The sequence below is a fragment of the Ochotona princeps genome, chromosome 3 (genome assembly GCF_030435755.1).
Source record: "Ochotona princeps isolate mOchPri1 chromosome 3, mOchPri1.hap1, whole genome shotgun sequence".
Classification (NCBI taxonomy): domain Eukaryota; kingdom Metazoa; phylum Chordata; class Mammalia; order Lagomorpha; family Ochotonidae; genus Ochotona; species Ochotona princeps.
The window spans coordinates 66,207,069-66,222,496 of record NC_080834.1 but is presented as its reverse complement, the minus strand read 5'-3'; the positions used below and the strand labels follow the sequence as shown (position 1 = coordinate 66,222,496).

Sequence of the window (15,428 nt, the reverse complement as noted above, 5' to 3'; positions counted from 1 at the left end):
TGTCCCAGAATAAATAAAACCCCATCTAAGGAGTGAGTTTCCTGCCTTCCTCCCACTCTGAAAGTCACTCTTCCAAAGAGTTTACTGTTTTTCTTTGCTTTGAAGTTACAAGTCACATTCCATGTGAGTTACAAAAGCCCCATTTCCAAACTTCTTCTTATGCCACTTCATTCTGCATGAGCCTAGGATGATCTCAGCATCATCTTCTATTTGCTAATATTTTTCCTAACCTATTCTGCAATTTTTGAAAGAAAGAAGTTAGACTAAGCGGGCACAATCACATGGGCACATTACCAAGTCTTATGAGGCCAGGGTTGGAAACAATCCAGCTTTCCACAGCTAATGAAAATGTGTGATAATATTTACATCACCATGATCTCTCAAGCTGAGTTATAAACATGGTAATGCCATGTTTATAAATACTGTGATACCATATTATTCATTATTACAAATAAGTCAATATCTATTTTTATGGAATCATATAATCTTAGCTTTACTTCCTAATACCAGTAAGTTATGCCTTAAACTAAAGTGTACTGAAATAAACTCATTTTTTAATCACACTGACTTCGAATGTTTTTAACCTTCTAGAATAACTTTATTGATTTAGTGATTTATTCGGTAAAGAATTTCCCCGTGCCTACTTGGACACAGTGGTGAGGAAGAAAAACACTTCATAAACTGAAGAGAAAGACACTAGCAAGTAGTTCACAAGTAACCGTCAAACTACCATTGTGATGTGAGTAGGGGGAGACCCTGGAAGGGAAGGACAGGAAACAGGAGCTCAGGAGCAAATGCATCAAGGGAGAAAGGAAGAGCATCCTGGCAACACGAGCAGCAATGACAGCTTCTGGAGATAAGCAAGAATGGTCCATGGGAAGAACCGCTGTGGCTGAAGGATGGTGGTGATGGAAGTATTGGTAGGCTATCCTCTGACACACTTTCTACATCCCTGGCTCCACACGCAGGCTTCCCATGTGGTCCTCACAGTAGCACTAAGATGAGCATCAAAGACAAGGAAATGGCACCCTAGAAAAGATAGAAGATGCCAAGCTGGATTGGTCGTGGTTTAGGCTGCAGGGGTCTTTAATCTGTAAATTACTCCAGTTTTCCTGGAGCCTGGTCAACTGCAAACCTTCCTCATGTTCAAAATTCAGACTTTTTTTTTATTTTTGTCTTTTGCAGACTGGTATCACGATACAGCAGGTGTAGTCAACAATCGCTTCAATCTCATTCTGACTCATAAAATACATGGTTCCTAGCTAGATTCTATTTCATTACAAAATATTACACAGAAGCTTTGTCACAAAAATGCTAATAGAAGTCCAAATGTTAAAATAATAAATATCCATGAACCTACTAACCAAAACGTTGTATCTTCATGGAGAATTTCATAAGCAGATTTACAGTTACTTCCCTACACCTGTTCTTCTCTAATGGATAATCACAACCAAAAATTTCATAGATAGTCAGTCCACTGTGTATTCATACACATATGCAAGCACACAAGCACAAAAACACATGCACAAAACAGTATGTCATCCATAGTATTGAGGTTTAACATTTGCATATCAAATGCATGATATTCCAAAATCTGTGTTTTTCACTCTACAATTTTGGTTTTGAATTCTATCAGTTTGATGTATAAAGGTCAGTTTCATTCATTGTAAAAACTGTTTGCTGTCAGTCAAATACAAAACAGAGTCAAACATATCCTGGAGTAGACATTTAGGTTGTTTGCAAAAGCTATTAATTCAAATGCGATCCAGGACTACAGACTCCTTTCCAATCTAGTAAAAAGGTTTAGCAAGGCAGTAGGTACTAGAAATTGGCAGAAATACTTCAACAGTCAAACTACATTTTTAAAGTTTTTTTTTCCTAAAACATAAACCTCATTAATTCAACTCACAGAAAAATACCTTGATGCTTAAGATGCAGCAGACATCTAAAAAACGAGGTAAAGAGTATTTTAACTAAGAAAAGAAATAGCTAGTTTGTGTGAATCCCAAATAATCTTTTTGAAAACAAAGCACACTGAAGAGACGGCAGCTGGAGAAAGCTGTCTTATAAAGTACTTTCCCTTTCTGATAACCACAGACTGGCTGGAAGACAGTCTGGAGAAAGCAGATAAACCAAAGGTTTCTCTGGAATGCTTCATCCCACATCCTAGCCATAATAGAAGCCAAGGAACAACTTTACACAATTGTTTTTAGAACCAAGAAATTATGAAGTTCTCTCTATTTGCCAGAAACAATGTTTGGCAAAGTGAACAATTAAAGCAGTATCTTGATAGTTTGGTATTTGATCATAAAGTGGTCAGGTTTATTTAAATGGTATTAACCACAAATAATGATCTATTTGCATCAACAGTATTTTTAAACTCAGCAACACTGTAACAACGGCATTTAGAAAATTCCTGGAGGTATCCTTGTGGCAAGGCAGATGAAGTTGATACCTGCCGCGCCAGCACACTGTATGTGTGCCATTTGGATTCTTAGCACCTCCACTATTGATTCAACTCCCTGTTAAGGTGTCTAGGAAACTAGTGAAATATAGCTCAAGTGCTTGGGTCCCTGTACACATGTGAAAAACCCAGAAGAAGCTCCTGGCTCCTGACATCTGGCTTAGATCTGGCTCAACCTTGGCCATTGTGTCCACTTGGGGAGTGAACCAGCAGGTGGAAGATCTCTCTCTTATTCTAGCTCTGTAACTTTACCTTTCAAATAAATAACTCATTAAAAAACTTATGGAGGGCCCAGCATGGCAGCCTAGTGGCTAAAGTCCTTGCCTTGCATGCACCAGGTTCCCAAATGGGCGCCGGTTCTAATCCCAGCAAGCCCCTTTCCATCCAGTTCCCTGCTTATGGCCTGGGAAAGCAGTTGAGGACAGCCCGAAGCCATGGGATCCTGCACCCAAGTGGAGACCCGGAAGAGGCTCCTGGCTTTAAATCAGCTCAGCTCTGGCCATTGTGGCCACTTGGGTAGTGAATCATCAGAAGATCTTTCTCTCTATCTCTCCTCCTCTCTGTATATCTGACTTTACAATAAAAAAAATAACTAAATCTTTAAACAAATTATAGAGATTGAATCCAAACAAGTTTATTTTGGTGCAAAAAAAATTTGAAAGCCATGTATAGTTGTATTATACCATGTATTTTTTTATAAACTATTTGAGAACCCCGCATACTATCATGTTACATTGAAATCAAGTCTACAAATATATGAATCTCATAAATAGGTTTCCTATGCCTTGTTAATTTTCTCTAAAAAAGAATTAAGGTAACATCAGAAAGTAGATCTTTCAAAAACACATAACTACATAACTGTTTCCTGATGACTGTGTTCTTCACACTATAACTCAGTCTAGAAAATGTCAAAGTTCAAAAACCACATTTCTCTTGTAGGGGAAGAAATGGGGAAAAACAACTGCTCTTGCAAATGTCTATACTATCCCTAAAAAGGTAAATAAAAATAAAAATGAAAAAATGAAAAAAAAAGTGAAATCTGGGTTACAATGAAAGAAATCATTTCAGCACAATGGACACTGGCCTCACAAAATCTGGAAAAATCTTTTACCACATTTCAGAGGCAAGTCAAGGAGATATCATTTCTTCTAGATCTCTTGCTCAAGCCCAAGAAATCCTCCTGGGTTTAGAAACACCCTCCTGGGGTTCAGGAGGCAGCTCTGAACTCAACTGAAATCCAACACTCTAGTGAGAAAACTGGTCAAGCAAATGGAGTAAGTGGTTTCAATATCCACTCATCTATCCAGCCACCAACAATCCTTCACGAGCTATGGAATCTCAAAATGCAAGGACAGATGGTGGAGAGAGAACAGACATACTAAATTCAAGTCCAAACAGCCACACATTTAAACATGAAAAAATAAGCATATATAAACCTAACTTTTGCCTGACCACAGGACCTAAAATTATGAGTTCAAAATGCACTATGCTATATTTTTCAACTATATAAAGTTTTATCTTCAGTCAGAAAGTTTCTTTCATAAAGAGAAAATATTTTCCAAGAATAAACACCAGGAGCTAGAAGTTGAAAAGGCTTAAGAAAATAAAGCACAATGAGTAAATAATTTTAAAAAGATTACTTAAATATCTAAAAGTGATAATCGGTGGCTTCTGAACAATAAGCAAGGGAAAGTAGAAGAATATATATTCACTCAGCAATCATCTAAGGCTGGGCAAATTTGACACTAAGGGATCGTCCATGCTTAGAGTATTTAGAAGCAGTACCAAGGCAAGCATTTAGACTAACTGTTAAGAGTTCCATGTCCCAAGTCAGAATGCCTACATTCAATTTCCAGCTCCAATTCATAACTCTGGTTTCCTGCTAGTGTACACTGTAAGAGACAGTGGTAATGGATCAGTAAGGTGCACGTGGCCACGCATGTGGGGAGACATGGACTGTGTTCCCAGTTCCAGGCTTTGACCCAGCCCCACCCTAACCACTTCAGGCATTCAGGGAGTGGACCGAATGGATGGGAGTAGTCCATCTCTGTGTCTCTGACTCTCAGATAAACATTGAGGAAAAAAACTTTAAAGATAAAAGAAATACCACTCAGAGTTCCCAGGTCTCCTAGAGAGAGCCAAAACAGATCGGATCTGAGCCAGTGGTCACTCTGAGAACTGCCCAATGAGACAACCTGCACCTTCCCTTACACCAGACACTCAGCTCAAAACCAAATCACAGAGAGAGAGAGAGAGAGAGGTAGGTTGTAGTCAGTTTAAAACCAGCCATTGGCTGAAGAAAGTATATCCTATGATCTCAACATCTGCGTAGTCCCTTTTTACTAGTGAAGGTCTAATAGCTGGGCTGCTTTCTAACAGTTTTATATTTTCTCAAATGTGAAATGATCTTTGCTATCTGCAAATGGAGCCAAACATGGCCTTGATTTACAACAGGTCACACTGCAAAATTGAGATTTCTTTCTTTTCAGGTTATTGAATGTATTGCTTTTTGTTATTAATTGAAACCATTCCAATGCTTCATATTGAAAACAGACAGCTCATTCACCTCTCTCTGCAGCACTAAAATGAATGTAACACAGACTCCACTGCAGTGGTTTCAGCAATCCTGGCTGAAAGTCGAGCATATGATAACCTCATGAGCATCTGAGACACCAGATTACTGGAAGTGCAGACAGTCTAGGATTCTGGTGCTCTAATTAAGCAGTCTCAACTTTTGCCAATTTATTAAGATTTACTAGATCTTATGCTTACAAGGGAAATATTAATTTTGAATGCTTATGTATAATATTTAAAGACAAATCAATCATGCCAGGCAATTTATCAGACCACAGCAAACCTAAGGTTCTATGAAACACCAAAATCCATGATGTTCACTGTATGTTGATGCCTATACAGATCTGCCCTTACACCATCACCCTCTCCAGCCTCCAGCCATCACTGTTTTAGAGCCAGATCATCTATCTATGTGTCTATCTATTTATGAGAATTTTTATTTTAAAAATAGAGTAAGCTGAAAAAAATAAAGTAAGCTGATTTTTTTTCCATCCAAGAAGAATTCTGCACCAGAAACTGGAGAAAACTGCACCAAGGCCATGGCTCAGTCTGAGTCTGGGAACAAAGCCAGACAAGGTGCTGAGTAGCTGGTCTGCCACGCTCGCTCAGATTGCATCAAGTCAGGAAACCAAAGTGACTTGTCCTGAAGATGTTGATGAAGAACAGAGTTACTGACGGTCATGAGGAACTCTATGTTCCTCATCACAGATTGAGAGCAGCCATTGGCAAAGGAGACGTGTGTGAGTAACACAGGAGTAGCTTGGAAAGCATGCAGCTACCAGCCTGGTGGGCAACCTCGAGACCAAGAATCAAGTGTGCTCCAGAAAACACAAAGCAAAGCATCCCTCATGGACCTTATGTGTTCATGTTTTGGGGCTGCTATAACAAAGACCACAACTGGGAGGCCTAAAATAGCAGGACTTTCTTGTCTTAGTTCAGCAGGGCTCAGCTGGCCACACATCCAAAATCAAGGTGTCAGCAGGGCTGTGCTCTGACTGGACACCACAGGGGAGAATTTGGCAGTGCCTCTTCCTCATTTCGATGGTTCACCAGCATTCCTGGTTATTCTTGGCTGACAGATGTGAGATGTGTCACCCCTCCAACCATCCACCTGCGTATGTGTTTTCCCTGTCTGTGTTTGCACAAGGATGCCAGTCATACTGGACAAGGGGCCTATCCTCCTCTTCTATGACTTCATCTTTACAAATTACATCTGCCGCATCCTTATTTCTAAATAAGGTCACATTCTATTATAATGAGGGTTAGGACTTCAACAGGGGTTTTGTTAAGGGCTGACACACACATGACCTGTCTACCCTCCTAGGGAGGGAAAATTCTCATGTTCAGACAGGGAACCTGATGCTTTGAGCCATTCAGAATGCTTGCGTGCTAATTCATGTCAGATAGAAATAGAGAAAAGTCCATTTTTAGTGGCAAAGTGGGCACCTTGGAGACGAGTAACAGTGACTGAGAGGGAGGATGTGGTGGACCCAGAACTCTGGCAGTGTGCTAATTCATCTGAAGGTGGTGAGCCTGGGTGTCTTGACTGAGATCTACTGAGCTATATCCTATAGGTAATTCTATATGTTACCCCTAAAGATGGACTTGGATTGACATGAAAGGCCCTTCTTCCAATGGCTGTTTTCATAAGAAAACGAATATTAGTTGAAGGCATGCATCTATTCTTCAGTATAATTAAAATACAGAGCTTTTGTATGTCCCTTGATATATCTGATACATTTCCATATAAACTGCATAATAAAGAAGATGAAACAAAGAAATAGAGCTCCTGGCAGTCTAGGAAGACCCTCAGAGAGGGTCACTCTCCAAGAAGTTTTGAAATGGCAAAGTTGGCTCAGACACGTTGGGGGTTAGCCCACCTAAGGGGTGCCAATTTCTAGGTTCCTAGCATGTAAATGGAAAGGTCCAAGTAATTCACTTACAATAAGAAAAATATAAGTGCCAAAAAGCCTACGTATTTGAGTCGATGCATTTGAGCCAGCGGATTAGCAACTTCTATCTGGAAATCAGTGAGTGATAATTGAACAGTTATTTGATGAGCACAGAGCCGTGATAAAGGCACCGTCTCCCCTGCAGTGTTGCAAATATGCTAAGACTTTGTGCTGGACTCTGTTTGCCTAGCCTCCTTACAGATCTATCCCTTCAGCCCATTTACAAGTTAGTTACAGTTCAGCTTCCAGTGTTTATTTCCTTCACATCTAATTCTTCTCTTGGAATTGTAAGCCTTTATGGTTAGGGTGCTCTGAACCCTGTTGCTTGATTTCCAAGGAAGAGATACCACCAACAAAAGACAAAATTCAAAGCTACCAGGCAACAGTCTGCTTAGCAGGGAAAATATTGTTGGAATAAAAATATAACATAAGCTGTTCTAGAATTTAAAGTAACTCAGACATTGAACACCAGTTATTGCATAAAGTTGTGAATAGCACATTAATCTATCAAACCAAGGGAATGCAGGAAGGAAGGAAGCCAAACCTTAGCTAAAATGGCAACAAAGAAATACACGTCAAGTATTTATCAAAACAGACATGTTAAATGAAACTGTGACTAGACACACTTGGCAGGCATTCTGTTACGTAAAATGTGTCAGCGAGGTGCTGCAAGGTTTTGGGCTGAGAGTCTATAGTGATCCTCTTGACTTCTCACTAGAGGGCTCCACCCAAAGTCTTCATTTGCTAACACATCTCCTACAGAACCCCACGCCTCAGAAATTGGAAATGATACTTAATATTTGCATCCTATAAACATTCACATTATTAGAAATGGAAGCTCCGTATTTTAACTAAAGTATAGATGCATACCTTCAACTGATGTTCATTTTCTTATGAAAACAGCCCATGGAAGAGATGCCTTACATGTCATATGTAAAAATCCTAGTCCATCTTTAGGGGTAACATATAGAATTTGCCTGTTATCAACTGTCTACATAGACCTGCTTCCTGAAGCACATAGAATAGGGAGATATAAAGATGTAGGCCCCAGGCCTCCAAGTCCAATTCTACTGACTCCTATGGCTTCCCCTGCCTCACACTGTGAAATGCTCGACTTTGACAGTTATGCTCCAGTAACAATTAACTTCATGTGGTTCTTAACCCTACGCATTCCAACACCTTTGATCGTACGTTCCTGCAGCATGGAATACTGACCCTCCTTGACCCAACCTACCACTCCCATGCCATCACATGTTGGTTCTACTCATCAAGGAGGAGTTCCCTATATACCTCTCACTTACATGTGGATGAGGACAGAAAAGGTATAAAATAAAGTATGTGTAAGGACAGGAATAACTGTAATCACTGTAAAAAAAAAAAAAAAAAAGAAACATGGGGCCCGGCGGCGTGGCCTAGCAGCTAAAGTCCTCGCCTTGAAAGCCCCGGGATCCCATATGGGCACCGGTTCTAATCCCGGCAGCTCCACTTCCCATCCAGCTCCCTGCTTGTGGCCTGGGAAAGCAGTCGAGGACGGCCCAAAGCTTTGGGACCCTGCACCCGCGTGGGAGACCTGGAAGAGGTTCCAGGTTCCCGGCATCGGATTGGCACGCATCGGCCCGTTGCGGCTCACTTGGGGAGTGAATCATCGGATGGAAGATCTTCTTCTCTGTCTCTCCTCCTCTCTGTATATCCGGCTTTCCAATAATAATAATAATAATAATAATAATAATAATAATAAATAGTCAAACATCTACAGAATGTGATTGCAAAGCAAACATATCCTATCATCCTGTTTATCAAAACTTCCAATTAGTCTTCATTTATCTGTAACATAGCTGAAAAAGAACAAGACTTATTATGTAAATTACTTTAAAATCCACCTAAAATGTTGGCTTCAAATATCGAAAGTATTAAAAGCAGTGTCCTTTATCTCACAAGATGATTTGCAACAAGCTTCTTTAACTATCACCAATTAACTAGCAATTAAATAAAATTATAAATGCAATTGCGGTTGCTGAGAAGATGAAAATCCATTCCTGCCTTACCAGGACGCTGCAGCATCACCTCATTGCTCCCATTTCACTGAAACCAACTAACTCATTTTCCAACGATTAAATATGGTTATGAATCACACCTAACAAGAAATAAGGGAATTTTTAAAAGAATATATGGTCTAGGGCCTAGCATGGTGGCCTAGCGGCTAAAGTCCTCGCCTTGAACGTGTCGGAATCCCATATGGGTGCCGGTTCTAATCCTGGCAGCTCCACTTCCCATCCAGCTCCCTGCTTGTGGCCTGGGAAAGCAGCAGAGGACGGCCCAAAGCTTTGGCTCCCTGCACATGCATGGGAGACCTGAAAGAGGCTCTGGGCTCCTAGCTTCAGATTGGCTCAGCTCTGGCAATTGTGGCCACTTAGGAAGTGAAGCATTGGACAGAAGACCTTCCTCTCTGTCTCTCCTGTCTGTATATCTCTGCCTCTCCTGTCTGTAAATCTTAAAAAAAAAAAAAAAAAAAGAATTTATGGTCTATTTTTATTGTTTTCTCTATGGTAACCAGACAACAGACACATCCACTGTCCCTGCGTCCTCTACCTCATTACACCTGAAGGACTTTACAAATTAAAGAGATGCAGAAGATGTTAATAAAAACATGGCAGACTTCCCTCTGGGTCCCAGCCTTAACATTTACAAAATATATCCTAAGAAGAAAACTTCACTGAAAGATCAGAAAAAGTGCACTGAGGACTAAAATCTGAGGGCATAGGTGGTGGAAGGGGACTCTGGAATTCACCTCCAAGACCAGAAGGCTGTGTTTAGAGAGCACTGTGTTCATGCAAGTCAGGCAAACACAAAGCTGTAGGCCAGAGCCCATACTGGGCCATTTCAATATTAGCTGCTTCGGCTAAGTGAGAGCATGACCTGTGCAGACACAGCTGTGCATGAGAAACAGTGTCAGTATAACCTCTGTGAAAGTCCACATGGGTCCACACTGCACTCCTGCGCCCTGGCGTCTGCCACGAGCAGCTTCTCTGACTCCACCCGTCAGCCATGCAGCGTTGATGGAGAGATTTTTTTTTTTAATCCCCTGGGCATTGATTCGTGCCTTCTCAAGTGAGTGATATTTAATAGGAAGCTAAAAAAACATCAAAGCAGTCAGAAATTAAACAATGAAATCTTGGCCTACTCAAGAGCTTGAATGTAAGAGCATGCAATCATGGTCATGGCCATAAAGATGCTGTGCTTAATTATTGAGGAGGAAAATAATTTTCCTATTCACATTCTTGGCACATGTAATTTCCTCAGTAATATAACCACAAATCTAACTAGCTCAATCAAAACAATCATAAATTAGGACCTACAAAATGCACTGTACTTAAAAGCAAATATGAGAACAGCCACGTTGCATTTACATACCAATCTCTTCCTTGGCAACATAAATACACCATATTTTCAAAAGGAGAAAAATTTTTTATCGTAGGGTTTTAACCAATACAAATCCATAGGGATGAATGTTTTTTCCGTGGCAAAACTTTCTCAGATGATGGATTGATAATCATAATTATAGAGAAGAGTGATGTTTATTGTGAAGATGTCACAACTGAGCTAATTAACATTGTGAGCCAATCACTGAGTTATTTTACAATTGTTTGCTGAATCTATAGTATGTAGGACACGAAGAGCCTACAGGTGAGAGACATAATACATACTACTGCCCTTTCAGACAGAAAAGGCTCCAGTGCTTTATGTATATTAGCTCTGCTCAGTATGTTAATGAATAAATGAGCAGTTCATCTGGCTCGAAAACAATCTCTGAATCTCTAAAAACTCTGGCAAATTTCCCCAAAGGGTAATACACTGCTGATAACATAAACTTGCAAGAATCAAAGGGTAACTGATAAACTACTGAGACCTTTTGTTCAATTACAAGGCAACACCACAAGTTTATCAGACACAGAAAATTTATAGTCATTTCAGTATCACTCCAACATTGCCAAGATCACACACAAAGACCCACATATATGAAACTCCAAAGCCTTGCATCTTCTGATGACAAATACTAAAGAAGCCCTACCATTTCCGCTGAAGTTGTACCCTAAATACAGCATGAACATCTGGGACCGACTGCAGAGACCACAGCCTGGGGACCAGGAGACAGACTTTCGCAAAGTGCAGATTCGGGTTTATTTAAAATACTATCTCTTGCAACAATGTTTGCCTTGTAACTGATACCAACTGTAGTTTCATTTCACTAACTTAATTTTTGCTACCTGGTTTAAGATGTCACCAGCCAACCCAGCAGTTTCCCGGCAGGTAAGAAACTAGAACTAGTGATGTCCTGTGCATGAAATGCAATTAAGTGGGTATTCGAGTCTTAATGGGTCTTCTGTGCTCTGTGTGTGTGTGTGGCTAGCCCTGTGTGTTGACATAGGACAAAGAGAAGGAAATCAATGATGACCGATTAACACGGAGAAGAAAAATCAACTACAAGTTGTACAACCTGTCACGTGCCGACTAAGCTTCTCCGTCGCCCCAAATCCCACCTGCCTCAGGATGGTGGAACTGCTTCTCCTCTTTACTTGCCTGGTTCCTTTTCATCATTCACATTTCACCTCAAACATTCCCTCTGCCGAGAAACAATCTGTCTGAAAGAGCTTCCTTCCTCTGTACCCGCTCATCACACTGCCAAAGCATTGTCCTTGTAGCACTGTTTGTATTTCAAATGCACTTTCCACTGACTTGTAACTTGCTTACTGACTCCATACCTTGTTTACTGATTCTGTACCACAAAAACAGAAGCTCTGTGTAAGCAGGGCTGTGTCTGCATTGTTCAGCACTCTACACTCCCATTTTGGTCGCAAGAATATCACTGATACTCAGAAAATAAGGGTTGACTATGAAGAAAGTCCACCTGTGAACGATCAGGTAGAAAATCCTGGCCACTGACCACAGCTCTGGGCTGTTGCTTAGGTGTGGGCTCTGAAGAAGGGCTAACTGCTTCAGAGACTCTTTAGACAACGGTGACTTTGGTTTACAATAAAACTTATCCAGAAAAGTAGTGTTATTTCTACTTCCTTTGATTTGGCCTCCTGAACTGTAACGTGTAGTGAGAGCTGCCATCACCTGAAGTGCCTCTGATGCAGTTAGCTTTATTCATAGACGATACATTAACTAACAGGCTAAGGGTGACTCTGGCAGATTTGGCATTTTATGCTGAGATGTAGGCGCCTGAGGAATGATTCCCTGCTACCCTTCACTGTTGAGGGAAATATGTTCCTAACACTTGGATTTGGGACCACAGTTTCCCACTGAAACACCATAATGGCAAGGCAATCTGCTCCCTATTAGGCTTAACCCAAAACAAACACATTCTTCACCCCTAAGAGTTAACTTGGTAACTGTGCTGTGTGGTTTTAACCACTGCAGTCGCAATAGATGGGAGGAAGGGGTTCATTACAGTCCAATGAAAATGGAGCCCTGAGAAGACTTCTTGCAGGCCAAATACAGCTGGTCCTCAAAGGGTGAGCAGGAGCTTTACTGAAGATATTCAGATAGTCAAGAATGTTTGAAATACTCATCTCCCTCATGGTGAGAGGCAGCACACGCACGCAGCACATCAAAGATGTATGGAAGATAGAAAATGTCTTATCTGTGGAAGTTTGCAGCTGTTAAGAAAGACAAAGCATGCAGACCACCTGTTCAGAAAGCCCAACAAGAGGGGGTGATTAGCAGGCATAACCAGAGCAGGGTGTATATAACCTACAGTGTGCTCAAGATGAAGAAGAAAGACACACACAACAAATGCAAGAATTTGTCCATCAGGTTTGCTGTGGCAGCTTCTTAGGGGGGTAAGAAGGCAGAGGCAGGGCAGAGCTTTCTGAGACCTACTGCCACTCACTTCACCAAGTGCAGTCTGAGCTTTTTTGCAGCTACAAATTAGAGCTAAACTTTTTGTCTCCCAGGGCTGCTGGGCAGGTTAAACAGCATGACCTATGGAAACACACTGGCGATCTGGGAAAGTACCACCAGGGCAATAAGCATCCTCTAGAATGCACACTAAACAGATCTCTGGTCCATAACCAGGGATGGAATCAAAATTTCTGCAAAAGCCATCTGGCAATCTGCATGGTGAGCAGATGATGTTTATCAGGGAAATGCACTCACAGGAAGAATGGTGTTATTTACTTCTGCTCTCAAAATGTTCCAGTCCACGTGAGCCACAGAAATGCTCATATCTCCAACAGAAGAAAATAGCTGTGAAATTCTTGGCCACTGAGTTCTAGAATGGGAAAACCTGAGAACCACAAGTTCACAAAAGACAGACTGATGTATTTTGGTGGCATCGCCCTTAATGGCATTCTTCTTCAATACTGTCTATTCTTTTCTAAGTCTCAATTATTTTTATCAGTTTGAGGCATAAGAACAAATGGAACATCTCCGATGAATCTGCTGAAATGTACTCAGACCTGCAGATCTATTTTTATTGCCCCATTAAAACAAGACATGGTACAATCTGAGACCGACAGTGACTGCAGCAACAAAAATAAAGCTCAAAGAAAGTACAATAAGGCACAGAATGAGAACCAATCCTCCCACTCCACAGACCCACTAGACACAAATTAGAAAGGTAGATCAAAGAAAAATAAATATTTTCTAAAAAAAAAAGTCCCTTCCTATAACCCAATGTTGCCATTATCTAATATGCTTGATCGCATTCAGTGCCAACAAAGCAAACAATTTAAGGGTGCCTCCTGCAGTTCTTTGCCTGAAAAGCGGTCCTCAAGTAAGAAGAGGGAAGTAATATAGACTAATGACAAAGGTAAGAGCAGCAGGCCACCAACAGACAGTCATCTCGCACCTTGACCCCATTCTCCTAAATATTTAACATCTCCATGTAAATACAAAGACATTTGCAAGGATTATAGCTCAGAAAAGAAGTCTAAAGACCAGAAAGGCAAATATTCAGGCGGCCCTCGGAGACCTGAAGCAGTGCAGTGCGGCCTGAAGGTCAATATGGACTCAGGGGACTGGGACCACAGAGGCCGCCACCGAGCTTCCAAAGTTTCCTTACCCAGCAACCTAACCAGAGGGCTCTTGCTGCAAACATGATCCGCGGTTTTGGAGCCCGTGTGGTTTCTGATCTGCCAGCCTTCAATTTTCCCCTTCCCCATCCCACACCTTTTCTAAATAGCACCTTTGAACGACAACCGCCCTCCCTCCCACCGCTCCGTCCGCAGCCCTTTCCCCTCCCCCTATTGCTTCAGTTGAAAATCCCAAAAGAAGGTGCTCTGGGTTTATTTCTGGTCTCCGGCAAGCGCTCTTAAAATAAATGCCAAGCACCAGTCAGTACGCATGGTGCTGAGGTCGTCCACAGCTGCGGAGCCAGCCGCCGCAAACAAACTTTCTCTCCGATCTAGAAAATTAACGGCATCCGCAACACTGCAAATTTGTTCCCCTGCCGGCCTGTCCCAAACGGCGCTTGTTTCGTCAGGTATGGCTGCACTGTGGCGGGAAGAGGAGTCTCCCAGAAAAACTTTATCTCCGGAGACCATGGCCCAGCAGACCCCTCGCTCTAACCGGCGCACGGAGACTATTGCAGAAAACAATAGTGACCCAGCAGCCGCCGGGCACCGCTAGCGGCTTGCCCAGAGCCCAGCCTCTTGGGTCGGGGATAGCAGGTCCCAGAGCGGATCTGCACGACTCCTGCCGCCTTTCTGCCAGCCCGCGGGGCCCCTCCGGGACACCCAGTGCTCCCCAGGAGGCTGCGGGTCCCTGCGCCCCGTGGCCTCTTTATGCCACCTCCTACGACGGGCTCTGGAACTGGCAGGCTGGGAGCCCGCACTGCGAGCGCAGCTGGCAGGCTGGGAGCCCGCACTGAGAGCGCAGCGTGCTCTCTGCCCTCAGCCTCAGAGGCTCCAAAGCCTGAGAGGTCCCCCGGCGCCCTGACCCGATTCCGCAGGCGGCTCCCCGCACCCCCAGGCCCCCACCCCCGGGCCATGCACACCCGCCACCCGGAGAGCCGGGGAGAGTTACCCGCCGAGGCCCTGGCGCGACGACCGCCCAGGCGCGTCAGGCTCCTGGCCCGGCCCGCTGCTCTGCGCCCGCCCTCGCGGCTCGCTCCAGCCGACTGCTGCCTCCGCGGCGCCTGCCGCATCGAGCCGCCGAAGCCTGCGGCCAGCAGAAGCCAGTGGAGGGTGGCACGACCACGAGTCCTCTCCCTTGACCGGGCCCGGTAGCTGAGGAGGGCGCGGCGGAGGCGACTACGCTCGGAGTGCCGAGGCGCCCACCGGCTCCGCGAGCCTCCCGCCGCGCCCGGGTCCGGATCCCGGCTACTGCGCCCAGCGCGTCCGGAGCTGAGGGAAGCTCCTCCCGCCTAGCAGCTGGCGCCAGATGCGTGGTGTCCGCGGCCGCCCACGAGTCAGCGAAGGAAGGTGCAGTGCGCC

At 43.2% G+C, this 15,428-nt stretch overlaps 1 protein-coding gene across 1 annotated transcript in view; it reads right to left on the bottom strand.

Annotated features, from left to right (window-relative positions):
- ST3GAL6 (ST3 beta-galactoside alpha-2,3-sialyltransferase 6) overlaps nucleotides 1–15,154 on the bottom strand; it is a 64,844-nt gene extending 49,690 nt beyond the window's left edge. The window contains exon 1 of the mRNA XM_004593234.3: nucleotides 15,019–15,154. The gene's annotated coding sequence lies outside the window, so the exon portion shown is untranslated. The remainder of the gene's footprint in view (nucleotides 1–15,018) is intronic.
- Nucleotides 15,155–15,428: the final 274 nt, after the last annotated feature.